The sequence below is a fragment of the Anthonomus grandis genome, chromosome 1, assembly GCF_022605725.1.
Source record: "Anthonomus grandis grandis chromosome 1, icAntGran1.3, whole genome shotgun sequence".
Lineage (NCBI taxonomy): Eukaryota > Metazoa > Arthropoda > Insecta > Coleoptera > Curculionidae > Anthonomus > Anthonomus grandis.
In genome coordinates this window covers 23,039,932-23,058,582 of record NC_065546.1, presented here as the reverse complement: position 1 = coordinate 23,058,582, position 18,651 = coordinate 23,039,932, and the positions used below count along the sequence as shown (strand labels likewise).

Below are 18,651 nucleotides of genomic sequence, written 5' to 3'. Positions count from 1 at the left end.
TGTCAAACGTCAAAGTCAAACGCACCTTGACAGATTACAGTTAAATTAACTTTTAAGACTGAATCCACATTGGTACGTTTTATACGTGAGGCTGTCAAGCCTCTCCGTGATTTTAAGGGCCGGTATTATAAAAATGAACGTCAACCCCCGGTTGGCCAACCAACGGTTGAAATCTAACCGGAGGTTCAAAACTGTTCCATACGTTGGCTAATCTTGGACTTGCTAGTTTAATTTCTGCTACGAGGCAATCTGCCAGCACGATTTGGAGATTCGGGAAAACCGTCGGGTATGTACCCTGTTCCCCAAATCGATAACTTTCACAATTGCTAATACTGAAATGCCCGGTGACGCTTCCCCCACGATCCGGCCTGGCTACCGGCGCCAATAGGTGGCAAAGGGCAAGAAAGGGTTCCAAAAGATAGGAAAGGAAAGAAAGACCACGTGTTGACTTGGTGAAGGATGACGCGGAAGTGGGCTTGATCAGAGACAACCAAATTTGGTTGTCTCTGGCTTGATACTTTCACTAAATTTAATTCTTAAAGGCACGTTATATCCAACGGCAATGGGTAGGACAGGGTTTAGGAAAGGAATCCGAAGGATAGGAAAGGAAAAGAACGACCACGTGTTGACTGGGTGAAGGATGAAGGATGACGCGGAAGCATGTTGGCTAATCTTCGGTTTTACTTTTTTTGTAAAGTGTTGCCAGATTTAAGCAATAGCCGTAGTTTATTTTTGACATTGAAAAATATGACAATTCTATTATTTCGGGTATTTTGGATTTTATTGATATAAAATATTTGGGTGGTTTATAAGTAAATAATTAATATGAGTGGTAAAGAAAAAAAGAACCGTTTATACCGATTCGGACTGTATACTTTAGTAGATTTGGTAATTAAGTTCAAGAATATACTAGAAAGTAAGAAAACTGATGCTGTAATCTGGAGGCAAAAGGTAAACACAATTTTTAATATAAAGGATTGGAATAATTATTTATATTAATTTTAGGTTTCTGCTTGGGAAAAAATTACTGAGTTATATAAGATATTAAGGCTATATTAAAATTGCCGTATGAAAAAATCATTAGCATTATAGGTTTGTCGGTTAAGGGCTTAGATGCATCTCAATCAGCCGAAACCTTATTTTAAATTCTTCGTCACTCCACCGGGTGAAATGATCCAGACGTATTCTAAAGGTTCTTGGGGCTCTTACAGCTTGATTTTGGTTTTCATCACTACTACTAGATAATTCGTCCTAGTCACTGCTAGATTCCCAAAGAAATTTCCTTTTTTCAGGTGAAGATAAAGATGACATTTTTACATGCAAGGAAAATTAATTTTAATAGATTCCTTTATAGAAGAATAAATAAGAATTTTTAATTTCTCTATCTCTTGCCTTGCACCATAATAAGCAAAAAGCATTTGTAAAACACTTCACTTAACTGTTGGTTCATAGTTTCAAATGGTGGTTCGGGCTACGGTCTACGGTTGAGTGAACCGCAGCTCAACCGACAGTTCGACATTCGATTGACGTTTCGATTTAGTAATTCAGAAATGTACTAAGCGTGTATAGTCTATTCAAAACTAAATTCGTTGCACGTCATCAATAAGACCCAGCATCGCTTTATATAATTTAATGGCGGTCGGATTAAAACCAGCAACGAATTTTAATTTGATAAACTATAGAAAGCTCCTATAGACACATTAATTTGAAAATATTAAATACTTAATAAAATGTATTTCTTTGTTACAGGCTCCACCAAATAGTGGATCTTCGCACTGTAATTACAAAAATAACTAATAGTATTATTTTATTGGCAATTGTCGATGCCAACCTGTGTTTCACATTGGTGGTATGTTGTATGTTGTATAAAAAAACATGAGAAGCATCAAGCAAACTAAAATATTTTGCTTTATAAAGTTCACCAAATAAAGAGTCAGTAGTGGGAATGTGAAAGTTCTCGCGTTTAATAAATGCATTTAAAGGTGGTATATTATGTCGCTGTGTCACATAGGAAGACACAGCGACACTGTTTTTCGCAAAATCTTGAAGTTGGCTTTGCAAATAAATTATTGAGTATTCCAAAAGAATGTCTACTGAGCAATGATAAAAATTTAGTTTTTTCTTTGGTCTTAGTTGGAAATGAAGCTTCTGCTCTAACAAATTATATGTTTAGGCCTAACCCTCATAGTGGCAATCTAAATAGAACCAAGAAGAATTTGAAGGCGTGTAGTTAAATGAGCTTTTGGTGTTCTGAGAGACGTTAATGGCGGTGTATTTAACTTCTGTCGATACTTGGGAGGAACTTTTATAAGGAATCAGGATTCATTGTGATGTAATAAGCATATCCAGAGTTGATGTGGCGATTACAGCAGTCCACGATTCGTTTGTACCCGCGAGTTTATCAAACGTCACGGAGACCAAGTTGAACCTACTTATGAAGTTTTTAATTAATTGTTTTAAATTATTAGGTAATTTCTTCATTACATTCCTTTTTCGTTTCGTTCTAAGAACCACACTGCATTTTTCAAAGAAAAATGTATTTTTTCAGAATAAACAACTTAAAATGGAACTTCTCTGTTGCTTGAATAACTGTGCTGGATCGCTGAATAAAAGAACATATCATGTTTCTTTTTAATTAAAATAAAACAGTGATTCCGTAATTATTTTTTTTTACAAAACGGTTCATTTCATCGATAATGGACAAGCGTGCCTTTTCTTTAGTTTAACGTTCAAGCTATCCATATTTATTATTTGAGTCTTTATCATACAACCTCCTACAACCTAGTCCGCCCCTCATATAATAAAAAATAAAGAAGGTAAATGTGTTTTAAGGACTCCATTTTAAGAGGTTCTTAGTAGTTTTGATCATGTAAAATTTGTATTAAATTATAAGTACTTCAAAAGTTAATCAAGAAATTTCCAGCGGCGTCTTTAAGGGACCGTATCTTCGTAGGGAAGGCCTATAAGAGAGTTTCATTTTATTTTTTATTTTCTACCTGAATCCGAGAGATTTCTCACATTTTTCGGGACACACTGTATATACTTACTATTCTTAATATACAGGGTGTTACAAAATTCGGTGCACACATTTCAGAGCGTATTATTGGAGGTAAAATAAGACTTGTTTTACCTATAAGCATGTGCCTACCTAAAATGCTTCCCCTCAGAGCTACGGGTCGCAAATTGAATGATGAAAATCGATTATTTGGAGCCGTGACTACAGAAATCTTCTAAAAATTTGCACGTCTTCGTTTTTTAGGGGCTCTTTTCATTTTTCGTCCCTAATATGATGTAAATGCAATTTAAGGGGAGGATTCACAGAATTTTAAACTCCTACCTTATGTTTCCGATGAGAAAATTAAAAATCTAGTAACACCATCTAGTTATCTAATAAGGAGGAGAATAAACTTCAAGTCTCACCAATGTAGCATCTATTAGTTAGGTTACGCTTTTCGCCTGACGGCATCATCAGACCTAAAATAGAAATTAACACATGCAGCTGTGGTTAGACAATAATTCACAAAAAAAACACATTGAAGAACACTTATGATAACATACTACAGGTAAACGTGAGATGGTAACTATATCGTGTATCGTTATTAACTAAACTATAAATCTTTAAAAAACATGTAAGAAGAGGTGAGAATGAAGAGGTAAGTTCATAATTTCTCGAATAAAACGCTTTAACACTTACATCTAAATAGCTGCATATAGGTTTACAATAAAACAGTCACCACGAAAAACATAAACAAGAAAGGCAGTTTCAAAATTACGGGAAAAAAATCAAAATTATGGATCAAACGAACTTACCTGTGACGATCTTTCAAAATCTTACTCTTAATGAGGCGAGCTACGTCTGAAGAGATCGCAGCAGCTTAGTGTAATAATAGTATCTCTAATAGCCGACATATTGTAGCATCTTTTAACGTGACTATGAATGAAATCATCCAATAGCTTAAAAACCCAACCTAAGAAATAAAAGTAATTAATACTACATTAAGTGAACTATTTCAAACTATTATGTCTATAAGTAATGCAATACTGGGACCTGACTATTTAGTACTATTTATCTTGAGGTTGCAGAGATTAAATTTGAATTTAATTTTTAAATAAAGGACCTGACTTATAAGATTCACTTCGAGGATAAACTTGGCATATTTGTACATTGTTAGCCCTAATGGAATTTATAAAAATGTACACTGCCTCCAAGACGGAGTTTTGCGGTTTTATATGTCTTTGCATACTTTTTATATGTCTGCATCGTATGTCTTTGCCTTTTATGAAAAGAAAATCGTTAGAACTTGACCTTGTAGAACTCTGACTTTCTCCCTTCTTCGTATTTTTACATTACTTAAAGTGAATGTAAAAATAAACAGCCTTCTGTTATCACTATAGATTAGAAGTAAGTAATATATTAGATACTGAAAAAAGGGAGTTAAAATCTCTTACGAAGAGGCCTAATGACTACGGAAGACAAAGGAATATTCTAAAGCCATACTCGACACGATTACTCGATACGTCTAAATAAGATCTTGTCTTGCAGAGTTGAGTTCTTAGGGATGTTTTTAGGGATATCTTGTAATTACGATTAAAAGTCTGTTAACGTTTACAAATTATTGATTCTGATAAGATATTGTAGCTAGGGAACTCGAAATTAGCCAGTCAGCAGTGGCAATAAATCTTAAAGAAAAATTTAAACCTTATAAAATGACAATTTTCTAGGAACTCACCAAATATGATCCAAATGAAAGACTCCAGTTTTGCAAGCAAGTGATGAATCTACTAGACAGGAATGTTCTACAAATAGAAAACGTTTTATTATGTAAATCAACGTTTATGTTTAATGATCAGGTAAATCGTTAAAACGGGTAGATAAAAACCGACATAAGCGGAGGCCACATTCAACATCCAGAGACAGTAAATGTTTGTGCAGGGACTGTTGTTGATCGAATTGTAGAAGCGATTTTCTTCCAATAAAATTTTAATATTTAAGAGCAAGTTAATTATTATTCTTGCAAGAGGATCTAGTTTCGAAGTGGGCTATTTTGTTGTCTCACTGTATAGTAAGCTGAAGTCCAGAACAGAAATATCTGGTTTTAACATGACGGTGCACCTACTCCTTTTACAAGACGTGATTTAAGAAAACGAATAAGACAGGAGTGTATACTAGTAAAGTACGAAGTAATTAGAAATGTTCAAAACGAGTTGTTTTATTTAGGATATTGTCAGTTAGTAAATGGACAATATTTTAACACTTATTAAAGAAAGACTATTAAATTGCATTCATTTTTCGAATTAGATAATGTTTGTAAAATATCTTTTAAGAGACAAAATATAAAATATCTTTTAAAAAGAGTGAAACATTAAAATTTGGTACGCACGTGTAACTTGTTAAGCCCTTTAATAATAGTCATTAAAAGACAAGGTTACGATTAAAAAAAAATCGATGACGTCGTAACTCACAATTGCGATATATGTTTTTTAAAATAAAATAAAGGCTTAATATAATTTATTATTAATGTGTCTGATCATATTTCCGAAACAAAGAACAACTTTGATTTAGTGAATTTATTGAAAATTAAAGACTCATTAATACTTACCTATTTGCGCCAAAGATTATTTATGTTAATAAATTTATACAACTTGCTATGTTTTGTACCTATATAAACGGGTGGAGAATATAGAAAGAAGAGTTAAATGATTAAGCATTTTGTGAAACCGTAAAAAAATTGTAAAATACATAATAAATAAATATGGACACAAGAGCAAAGCATGGTGCTAAAGAAAAAAGTAGTTTTTGAATTAGTGCCTTAAGTAAACTTGAGATAAATAAGCAACCATTACCAAGGAAATTTTATATTGACATTTTGCTAATTTATGTTAAGGTCAAAACTGATTATTTCTTATTAACATGGAGCATTTTTAAAATAAATTGAAGTTTTACCTGAAAAGCTAAGCAAAATTTGAAAATGCAGGAAATCTAAAATATATATAGGAATTTTTCATTTATATTAAACTAATGATTAGATCTTAAGTCTCGTGCCGTAGTTAAGAAACACTCAGTTAATCAGAGTCATTGCCATTAGGTTTTTCATCATTAATATATAAATATTTCATGTATATCACGAAAGGCAGCAGGTAATCAACATTTCATATGAAGCATATGTTCCAATTCTTATATAAAAGGTAAAAACACGAAATCTACAGCATCACAAATACATTTAAAATTACCAAGGTTACATGTTTCGCTCGACTAGAGCATCATCAGATCTAAACAATAATTAAAATTATGTACCGAAAAAAGGAAAATTCAAAAAAAACTTACCATAACATAAACAAAACACCTGACATATAAGTAAACAAAGCTTACAATAAAGTGGCACTATCTATGTACAAAGAACTCAACTAAACAATCAAATCACTTTATATATTTTAGAAATTAAACAATCATTTAAAAGTCTAGAACTACTTAAGGTTATTAAAAACTAGGTGGCCATCAAAATCAAACCTTTCATTAACACAGGACAGATCTGGGCTTTTAAAAGCTTTACTAATTTCCATTGTCTCCAACAAGTCTAGTTTTTTACTTTTGTTGCATTGATGAAGTATTTTTATATTTCGGCTGTCAGGAAGAAGAAGAAGTAAAGGCTGTTTCGTTTGGTCTCTTAGAGAAAAAATGGATGATACGTTTCTATAGGAAAATTATGTTTGGAGTCGAGGAGGTGATTAGCAAAAGCCGATCTGGTCACTGTGATTTCGGTATTTTTAAATTTATTATATTGGGCCTTGTGTTCACTAATCTTCCTACCAGACTGGCCGACGTACACTGCAGGGCACTCTTTACACCTAATCTCATAAACTCCCGGAGAAGATAGCGGGGGTAGTATCTTTAGTTTTAATTAGATGTCTTTTTAATGTATTATTGGTTTTAAAAGCTGGGGTTATGCCAAAGGGAGAAAAAAAGCGGGATAGTATCGCAATAATACATTAAAAAGACATCTAATTAAACAAACTATATCAAAACTTTTAGGTCGTTTACTTTTTAAACTACCCCCGCTATCTTCTCCGGGAGTTTATGAGATTAGGTGTAAAGAGTGCCCTGCAGTGTACATCGGCCAGTCTGGTAGGAAGATTTCTACTAGGATTAGTGAACACAAGGCCCAATATAATAAATTTAAAAATACCGAAATCACAGTGACCAGATCGGCTTTTGCTAATCACCTCCTCGACTCCAAACATAATTTTCCTGACAGCCAAAATATAAAAATACTTCATCAATGCAACAAAAGTAAAAAACTAGACTTGTTGGAGACAATGGAAATTAGTAAAGTTTTTAAAAGCCCAGATCTGTCCTGTGTTAATGAAAGGTTTGATTTTGATGGCCACCTAGTTTTTAATAACCTTAAGTAGTTTTAGACTCACTTAAATGATAGATTTCTAAAATGTATAAAGTGATTTGATTGTTTAGTTGAGTTCTTTGTACATAGATAGTGCCACTTTATTGTAAGCTTTGTTTACTTATATGTCAGGTGTTTTGTGTATGTTATGGTAAGTTTTTGTTGAATTTTCCTTTTTTCGGGTTACATAATTTTAATTATTGTTTAGGTCTGATGATGCTCTAGTCGAGCGAAACATGTAACCTTCGTAATTTTAAATGTATTTGTGATGCTGTAGATTTCGCGTTTTTACCTTTTATAAAAGTGTATGACCAGCATCTTTGGGATAATGGATGAATTTTTCGAGTTTCCAATTCTTAGTTGGAGCTGCTACTTTAATGGCTCTGCTACGAGCCAATCTGCCAGCACGATTTGGAGATTGGGGAAAATCCTCGGATACCCTGTTCCCCGAATTAATAATTTTCACAATTGTTAATACTGAAATACACGGTGACGCTTCCCCAAGATGTATCCGGCATCATCCGGCCTGGCAACCGGCGTGAATACGTTTAGCGTTTAGATACCACTGGCAAAGGGCAGGAAAGGGTCTAGGAAAGGGTTCCAAAGGATCGGAAAGGAAAGAAGAACCACGTGTTGACTGGGTGAAGGATGACGCGGAAGTGGGCTTCATAATTTCACTATTCTTTACTACTACTTCACACTATTCTATACTTTCACACAATTCTTAGTTAAAAGATAGCTTGGCTGAAGTTATTATTATTCATAACAGTGTAACGTAATTAATGCCGTGGTTAACACCCGCTTCGTAGAAATCACTTGCGCCATCTCGTAGGGTGGAAAATCACTAACTCTGTAAAAAAAATTTGATCCCTTACGTGGGAAATAATTTTATAGTAAATAACCCAGACCCACTGGCGAAAAGTACATGGTACTACATATACATTTTTATAGATGTATTTTTTCAAAAGTATTATCTGTAGTTGTAACATTAGATATTTGCATTATCTGCCCAACACTAATTTTTTTTCTAATTGTCGTCTAAGCATTTTGCCTATCATAAAAATATATAAAACTTACTTATGGAGTTATTGCTACCAAAATTCCAACACCAAACTCGAACAATACACATTTATTATTCCAATGGTTTTTAAGCTATAGTATTTCGACGTGAAAAATCGTAGGTTTCGTACTTGAAAGTTTTGCGGATAGATGTCGCCGTCAGTACCATATGTCAAAAAAACATGGGGAGGTTATATTTATTTGTGCAGTACATAAACTCAAAATTTATGTAAATTTTTGTGTTTTTCGCCATAGTTTAAAAAAAAAAACGCGGCAAATATAACATTTTTGTCTTCAAAAGACTGTGTACCATTTCGCGTCGATATTCGGTTAATAGACTGTTCGTAAAACAAAAAGAAAGTTTCATCAACTTTTGTGTGAAGGAATTTGAAATATTTCTTAGAATATTTCTGGTTTTTAAGAACCCTATTGACTAGGAAGGTAAATATTTCTTAATCTATACGACATAATTACTGAGATATATATTTATAATAAATAAGTATGAAGTGGTAGTTAAAAGTAATAAAAGTTGGGAAAAGATAGAAATTCTATATCCCTAGAGTTTATATCCCATATAATTATGATTAAAAATATTTTTTTCCAATTTTTTAAATGAACAATAATTATTTTATCCAAAATTTACATTATTTATTCTATTAGCCTCAGGTAAATCATATACACTTCCCTCTCAATTACTTTTTAGTAAAGAAATTTCACAAATTACTAACAAATGTCTAAAGGCCAGTTAGGCAGTGGACCAGTGTAGTATTCAATCACTTTTTTACCATTGCCTGAGTTATTTTTAACAAAATTTATTGGTATAATTAATAATATTCATTATTGCTGTTGCTGCATTGAATCTTCCTAAAGACTTTGTACATGTTGTCATTCATTAAAACTGCAGTTAACAACCAGTTTGTCACCTAACAGCTTAACCTGCAGGCAACTGGTCTACTATAGTATTTAATTAGAGTATTTATGGCTGCTTATTTATTTTTTTTACATTACAGGTTTAGAGCTGAGGAATTTGTGTTGTGTAATATTTTGCAGTAATAGATTAACCAATATCTTTATTTTATCTTTAATTTGTATTCTTGTGTAACAATTTTAATTTTTTTATGACCCTTTAAAGTTGGGCTTTAAGGAATAATATAATGTAATCAAACTTACAGCTTAAACCTCAGATCCTCTTTACCCTCAAAATTAGTAACTAATATCCATTAGTTAGCAAAAAAAGCATGAATTTTTCGACTACAAAAAATATTTTCAACTTGGATTTTTTTTTTCTAAAGTTTTTTCTAAACCCAACACATCAAAAATATTTAATATAAGGCATTTATTTGTTTAGATACAGCTACACATTCATAGCAATAACATTACAAGGTACTTAGAACTTAATTTTTACCTAATACTAAACATATTTTGCCAACAATATGATCAAGGATCCGTGTTTGTTGGAGATTAACCTATTTTATCATAACCTCCTGGGACCCGGACATGTTTTTGTTAAGTTAGGGTTGTGAGGCTTTTAAATATAATAAAAAATACATAAATAAACATCGTTTACTAATAACTTTTTTAATTTTTTTTCTTACTTTGACAGATACATGAGGTCCATTAAAATGGACATTGGGTCTTAACCTAAACAAAAATTCCTAATATATAATTTTTTTTTCAATAACATTTCAGTCTAAACCTATGAAAATGCAGAAAATAAAATATGTAAACTTAAATTTATTTGCTATGGAACTCCACGAAACAGTTTCTGTTGCCAGAAACTGTTTCAACCAGAACTTGTTTTTTTTGGTACAAGAGTCATTTTTACATCTAACCGAATTTTTTAAGTTTGTGGCAATTTCGGGAAAGTGTTGTTTCCGTTTTCTTTTGGTGTCTAATGATGATGACGGTGAATCGACAAAGATATTTCCCTCAGGATTTCTTCTAGTACCTACACCTCAGATGTTTTCTTGGGATTCACTTTGTGGGTTGGGTGTATTTGTCAAAAGTTGAGTGGCAATTTCGATTTTAAAATCTAAATATTGTTGTATTTTGCATGGAGGGATTTTAAATATTTTTTTATCTCTTCGATAAAAAATCCATGAGTTAGCCATTGCTAGATCAAAGAAATGGAAAATGACCCTTACAGTCCATTTTTTTGATCTGGCTCGAATTCTATAATGGTTAATCATTCGGTCTATCAAGTCTATTCCTCCCATACAATCGTTGTATTTAGCAACAACATAAGGTCTTTTAACCTGAATGTATTTAGAGTCTTTCTTAGACCACCTTTTACACTCATCGCTATAGGTTGAATTCCTAGAGCAGTAGATGCGAAAAGTACAGATTTCAGATCATACCATTGTACAATTACTATTGCACCATCTTGTCTTACAATTTGTTCCGAGTTGCCTCTACCTATCTTGGCCATAATTTTTTCCGAAGTTAAATTTGCTGCCGCTGGTACACGAGATTTCATAATGGTTCCAATACAATATTTCTCTTGTTGACGAAGATATTCGAAAAGTGGTATTGTCGTGAAATATCTATCGCAGTACACATGACTTCCAGGAAATAATGTCCTTCTAAGGCGAACAACAGCAGAAGGTCCAACACCAAGTCATTTTACAGAATCATCTGGAAAAGTGTTTTTTCCTTGATATAATTCAAAGTCTACGACAAGACCATCAGGGGCAGCAACAACAAAATTTTTCAAGCCCTCTGGATTTGGCTTTCCTCTAACGAACTGCTTTATTTTATAAGTCCCTGTAAATGGGATCATCTGTTCATCTACAGCAACCACTTTCTCTCTAGGTAGCTGCAAACACCCCTGCCATACTGCTTTTATAATAGGACGTACTTTCCAAAATTTGTTAGACCTGCGTACCTCTTCAGCGATGCTGCCATCAATGACGATTTTAAGGTTACTTCTTATAGCAAAAAATCTATCTCGAGTCATTAAATCCACAATAGCTAAAACTTTAGTGGTTTTTGCCCAGTACATTCTGATTTTGGGGTATTTCAGATAGGACATCAAACAAACTATTCCAAAAAATGTTTAATCTCATAAAGAGTCAATTTAAGAGATACTCCTTTAAGTTCAACGTATATTGCATTTGTGCAATCACACACTTTTTGGACTAACTCATCTTCAAAGTACATAGCTAAATACGATTTTGCAGTCCAATCATACTGGAGCTCTGCGCTGCATTCACTAGAGGGGCCTTCAAAATTTGGAGGTGCAAAAGTATCATCTCTTCTCCAAGACTTTTGCTTTAAAGGATCCACAGATTGCTTGGCCATTTTTAAGTTTTCTCTCAGAACACTAAGAGTAATTCTATTAATCTTCTTCTTCTTCTTCCTCCTCACTGTTGCTTACTAGTTCTTCATTAATAATTTCTTCTTCTCTCACCATTAAATTTCCAATGATTTTTAGTATTTGCTCCAATTTTTCGTCATTTTCCCCTGGCCGGAGCACTCTTTGATTGCCAAAAATTCCTAAAAGAAATTTTATGAGTTAATTTAAAACGTGCCTGAGATAGACCCAATGTCCATTTAAAGGGACACGAATAACTTAGGGCAATACAAAATTTATTTAATTTTTTATTATTGTAATGTTATTTAAATTTGTCTATTAAACATTTGCAAATAAAAACTTTCACAAAAATCATTACAAAACGTTAAAAAATAGGCTACATACCATCATAACGAGAACCACGTGCAGCCGCCATCACAACAGAAAACAAACAACTGATTCCCAGCACATGTGCACAGTTAAAGTCGACCGAATCGGACTGGGCGGCAGCACCGAAGTGTCCAACGTAGTGGAAGCGAGGTCTAAGCTGCTTAAATAATAAATTAACCTGGAAACATAAAACTGGCATGTCCATTTAAATTGACCCTAGTATCTATATCTGAAAGCAAATTTTGTTGGCATATTCTGTATTTTGGAGAAGTATGTAATTTTAAAAGATGATGAGCCTTCGAGCCTTGAATCCTTAAAAAATCCAAAAAAAACCTCTCTATCTGAGGTATGAGAAAAATATATGAGGTTAATTAACATAGAAGTTGTGAATTTTGATATCTTCTTAAAATCTGGTGCAATTTGGATACTGATTTTATTTTTTGCTGTGTTTCCTTAAAAGATTTAAATTAATTGATATGTGTATGTGATTTTTTCTTCTAGATACAGGGTATTCGGCATATAAACTGACAAAATTTTTTAGCATATTCTTGGGGTCATTTGAAAGTTTTTTTACCCGATAATACCTTGGGTCCTAAAAGTTACTGTTACGAAGATATGAATTTGTTAATGTTTTTTCTCAAATTACTTAAAATGTCACCTTTGAAACTTTTTATTAGTGACAATAAAATTATGATTATTGAAAAATAATATTCCCTAATCTTTGGTATTTAAATAGTTAACAACTTTTGCTTTGACTGATTTCTTAAAGAGACATACAAGGTTTTTTATTTAACAAAGTCAGTAATTGTTTGAAAAAAAAATCAAATTGAAAATTTAATTAACTAAAAACAAACATTAAACACTTAAGTAAACACACCATTTTCTTGTTATAAATCTTGTTCAAACTGTTGTCCTCTATTCCTAATGCACGCTCGTCACCTCTATCGTACTTCAACAGTTACGGTAGATAAGTGCATTTTTTCTCGCATTGTTCCAAAAGCGGCCTTTATCCTTTCCACGTAAAAGTCTAAGGGAGTTAGATCTGGAGATCGTGCCGGCCAAAGAATCGAGCCGCCTCTGCCTATAAACAAGTTAGGAAAGGTGTTGTCCAGGTGGTCTTTAACTTCTCTTTGAAAATGTGCTGGGCAACCATCGTGCTGGGAGACAATGATGACAACGTCTCCATTAAACACTGGGATTTCCATTAAGAGCTTCGGCAACGCAGTTTGTAGTAATTCCAGGTAAGCAGGCCCTGTGAGGCGCTCTAGCAAGTAATGTGGTTCTTTAAGACATCTCCTTATTACTCCAGCTCACACATGAACTCTAAATTTATGCTGGAACGAAGTTTGTCTCATGGCGTGTGGATTACTACCTTTTGTTTCCCAATGGTGCGAATTATGCAGATTCGTAATACCCCCGCAATTAAAACAAGATTTGATTTGAAATCAGTTTTGTACTTAATTGTACGCCTAAGTAAGTAAATTGAACAATTATTTACTAAAAGTCTAACAAGACTGCCAATTTTTCTTTAAATTTTAACACTTACTAAGGGAATCAGACATTTGGCTTACTTTGCACCGGAGTGAAATAAAAAGCATGCTGTTCATTGAACTGAAGAACTGACCACACTTTCTAAATGGTTGGGGTAAGAGCGCGTGCCACAGTACGAATACTTGTGTTAGGATCTTCTTCGAAGGCTTGAAGTTCATCAATTGTAACATTATACTCTTTGACATGAATATGTGGCTCTTAAAAATTTGTACGGTTCCGATCTCCCTCAAGCGACGATACATCATCGAAAAGGTCTCGTGGTGAGATAATCTTCGATTAGGATGCATCTCCTGATAAATCCTTTGGGCTTCACGTGCATTTCGTTTTTTTTTAACGTTTTTTAAAATTGTCTGGTAGTTTATATTGCTTGTTTCTAAAAGCTAAGATGTATCTCAAGCAAATATTAACAAAATATTATATACAAAAGACAAATATTTCCAGAGGTCTTCCAAGTCATCTGTGATGCAGTCAACACATGGTCATTCTTTTTCTTTCCTAGACCTTTTTCCACTCCTAGCCTCTGCCTCAGGCAGATACCTGTGAGAACCTGCTTTGAGATGTTGTCCAGGAGCTGTTTTCCTTGTAATAAATCTGTAAGTGTCTAATATTCAGGGTGCTAACATTTCCAATGTATTTTTAAGATTAAAATATATAAGCCAAGAAATAAAAAGTAACAGTGACATAATGTGAAATCAGTCATCTAAGTAAAGTGCCACCTGCTACATAGCTAATGATCAGTTAGAAGGAAATAACCAAAACATAAAGTTAACCCAACTTGGAAGGGCAAGGTACAAACTCAATGGATATCTCCAGAATCACAACTAGAAACTGTATAAACTGCTATGAAGAGTAAGTGCCAAAAGCAGAGTGCATAACCAAGAGAGATAGAGAGAAAATATTTTCATTACACAATGTTATTGGCATACAAGTTACTCCATCCATTGTAGTAATATGACACTTGCTAACCAATAAAAGTGCTGAATGGTGTTTACATATGTAATTGTAAGTTCCCTTTTAGGTCCACCAACTTTGTCATAACTATCTCACTAATATACAAATTTATTTCACCAATATCCAATCATCCTTCACTCGAAATTCTTCTCTTCTTACCTTAATCTTAACTATACCTAATTTTACTATTATTGCTATACAGCAAATCTACCTCATACTGTGAAAATTTCTTTAACAACTAAAGTTCTAACTTATTATAAAATTATACTTTAAACCACAAAACAGAAAATATCTAATTTTGTTAAGTGGTTGCATGGCTTAATGATTTTTTATGTTCATTGTGCCTGAGTAATTTTACATTTTTTTCAAACACCTGTCAGTAAATTAAACGTAGATTTCCTGCCAGTAATTACTGTGTTGTCAAGAATTCTGTTAATAAAAAAATATAACATAACTGTAGCCATACAAAATTCATAACCCTCCGCAAATTAAATTACGATGCTACATGAAAACGCAATCCAAGGTTAATATTTCGCGTGTCCAGATATGGGCATATATTATTTTTATTGGGACTATCCAGACTAGTTATCCTTGGGAGGTCGCCCAAACAGCGTAAGGAGGGGCACGTCCCGAGGGACACGGTTGCACGCTACATGAAATTTTGTCTGGTTGGTAACTAGGAAAACTAGTTTTTCAAGGTTCATTTTTAAGAGTCAATAAAATGGAAAATAGATTTAGTTTTAAACTAATGCCAGAGTATTCGTTTGTCAGAGGTGATGTTCCTACAACTTAATTTAAGCTTTTCAAATTATATATTTTAGGCTCTCTAGCATTTTTTGTTAACATCGGCATTTCGATAATATATTTTCTCTACCATCTCTCATACACAGGATGCTATAAAATAATAAAATAGTTTTTTGTCTATTTTAATTCGTTGTTATGTTTTATTAATACTAATATTAGATATTAGGCCATCATTTAAACAATTTTTAATTGGTTTTTATTAGACAAAACTACTTCCACTAGATATAACTTTTCTTTAAGTTACAATCAAACCAAAGCCAGATTCGAGTTTTTAGAATTCTTGGGATTGGAATTTGCCGCAATATTTTGACATAGGTATAACTAACTTTTCAAAGTATAAACCTGTATATTTTCCTTTCTTATTTATTATAATATAATCTTTCTTATTGCTAATATTTTGATGGTTGTTTCAGCAGAATCTAATTTTTTAGGTGGGTCACATTTTTAATTTTTTTTTATTAAATGAGATTTTTGTATTAAGCGACGGAATGAAAAATAGAATACAGTAAAAAATAAGTACACGCTCAAAAATATTTCATAAAAAAAAGGTTCACCCTTAACAAAAGGTTGGAATTCTCATATTTAAACAAAAAATGTACTAGTCATTCAATAATTTTTTGTTTTTAATATTTAAATAACCACCCTTGGCATTATAAATTGCTAAATACCTTTCCATAGAGTTAATTAACTTCTCATAATAGTCGACTGAACTTTTATTTTATGCTTCCTGCAAAAATATCAATAGATTTTTTGGGTTTTTGATGGTCTTTTCTACTTTGATTTTCCAAGTGATGCCAAAGATTCTCTTTAGTCTATAGGATTCAAATCGAGTGATGGGGCGGCAAATCCAATACTCAAATTATTTTTCTTGAAAACTAATTCTTAACTATAATAGCTTAAAGATAATATAATTATAATATATAATATATATGATAATTATTATAGTCTAAAGTATGTTTAGGATTATTATCCTGTTGGAAAATATATGACAGTGGCAGAACTTCATATGGAAAACAAAAATATTCTGTGCTTAGTTCTTTTATTGGAAACCAAATTGCAACAAAATCCATGCACAATTTTTACCTTAATAGATTTTTTGATGACCATCAATACAAGTCTGATCACTATAGTGTGTTCCTTTTATTTCTAAGGTAATATTTAAGACCATGTGTTTTTCTAGGCTTTTTTTTCATTTAAGCAAAATCTATATATTTCAAATATATATAGACTTTAATTTAAGATTCTTTCGTAAATTCTCTCTTTGTCTGTAGATTAGTCTTGCTATTCAATATTTCAACAAAATTCTCCAATATCACGCCCTCAGATTTCGCCCACCATATTTGACACTTGAATGATCAGAATGCCTTCTTACATAGAATATAGAATCACTCCCAAATAAACTGTACTCTGAAGCAAGGTAAATTCGGAATTGCCTAAAGCCACTTCCGCGAATAAAGTGATATTTACACAGATGATATTTCCAGAGTTCCTAAAGAGCAGAATAATCTAGGTGGTCTAGTTCCTCAACAAAATCTATTGCAACTCTTGGAATATTTTTTAATGATGAGGCACACAAACAAAATTGATGTTTCATTAGTAATGAAAAATGGAACTAAATGATTTATGGAAGTGTTAGTTTTAACTGTTATTATTTCTAGTAGGTGGTGGATGTAAGGTATCATACTAAAATTACAGCTAGTATATTGTCAAAATGAATTATATATTGATTTTCTTGGATAATAGATTTTTTCTATCTAAATAATGCAGACACTTCATATATGTAACACGATCGTGACAAATCGGACAAGTTTGCCAAACTGTCGACTTTTTAATAGGTGCTGTCAGGTTCGGATATCTTTGGAAAATGGTTAACTTATAATATTTATAATGTATTGTTACTTACGTTCCTTTTCTTTTAAAAGAACAGGTGTTTTTGTGCAAACTAAATAATAAAAAAAATAAATCACTATTTTTTCTAGTGTTTTGAACATAAATGTACAAAAAAAAAATTAAAATAAAAAAAGTTTTAGTTATATCGGGATTAATAAACATGTTAGAAGCACCAAGGCGAGGTTTATACATCGAATTACATTAGCTTAATGGCGAAAGCACAAGGCTACCTTAAAGATTTCTTTTCACTTCTGCTCGAAGATACCTCTATGAGATAAATCACGTTTAATGCAAAGTAACAAATGTTATAACTTACACATGTTCTTTGTAAATTAGTCAAGATTTTTAACATATTTTTCAAACTCAATAGTGTTGTTATATAGGTAATAAAATAACAATTTAGACAAAATATTATTTCATATCTTTTTCTAATAAAAAAAAAATACTTTTTAGGATTAATTTGAAAAGGATCAGCATTCGTTTTAAGCAATATATTAGACAATGTTTCAGTTTATTAGGCAATGGCATCTTTAACGTTAACAGTTGTGGCTTAATTATTTTGCATTCGTGTATAGTGTACGTGAGTTACTTATTTCATTGGGTATTACGTCACTTATAGCAAAAATCAATTTAGAAAATACCTAATCCATCTCATGCTCAAAAATTGAAAAGAAGAAAATAGACTTATTCACGTATTTAAAAGAAATATGAACTTATCTTTAATTTTTAATGATACACCTTTCGTTATACTTCATTGAAATTAAGTTCAATAAGTTTTAAATACAATAACTTACTTGAGGTATAATAGTTTTTTTTATAAACCTAGGAGCTGAGGTTTAATCTATTAAACTAATTTAACTTTATTATGAATATTAAAATTGAAAACGATAAAAATAACGAGACACCTACTTTTTTAATAAAAATGCCTAATTTGAACCAACGTTTCGGTAGTTATATCTATTACAGTTATCAAGGTAAATAAAGTTAAATTAAATTAAAAATATGAACAAAATATACTTACCTTTTAAATCTGTCGTTTATACTCTCTTCAAAACTCCTTCCTAACTCGACAATACTTAAAAAATACTTTTTTTATACAATTTCACGGTTGATTAATAACTTGACAAACTGTTTTGATAAATAAGATAAACAAAAAATTCAAAGGTTACTTCTTTTGAAATTAAAGAGTGTGTCCTAATGTAATTCAATGATAGAAAATATAAGAATATCATATCATCTCATCTCGCGATCCTCCTAGCTGTTCTCGGGCTCCGATTCGCTTAGAGTTCGCGACTGCTAGAAGAATAATTACCTACG

The 18,651-nt window shown here is 32.2% G+C and overlaps 1 protein-coding gene across 2 annotated transcripts in view; it reads left to right on the top strand.

The window, feature by feature from the left end:
* The first annotated feature begins 8,632 nt into the window (after nucleotides 1–8,632).
* The window catches only part of LOC126749069 (uncharacterized), a 251,533-nt gene continuing 241,514 nt past the window's right edge, over nucleotides 8,633–18,651 (top strand). For both annotated transcript variants that reach the window (XM_050458794.1, XM_050458862.1), the window contains exon 1: nucleotides 8,633–8,897. The gene's annotated coding sequence lies outside the window, so the exon portion shown is untranslated. The remainder of the gene's footprint in view (nucleotides 8,898–18,651) is intronic.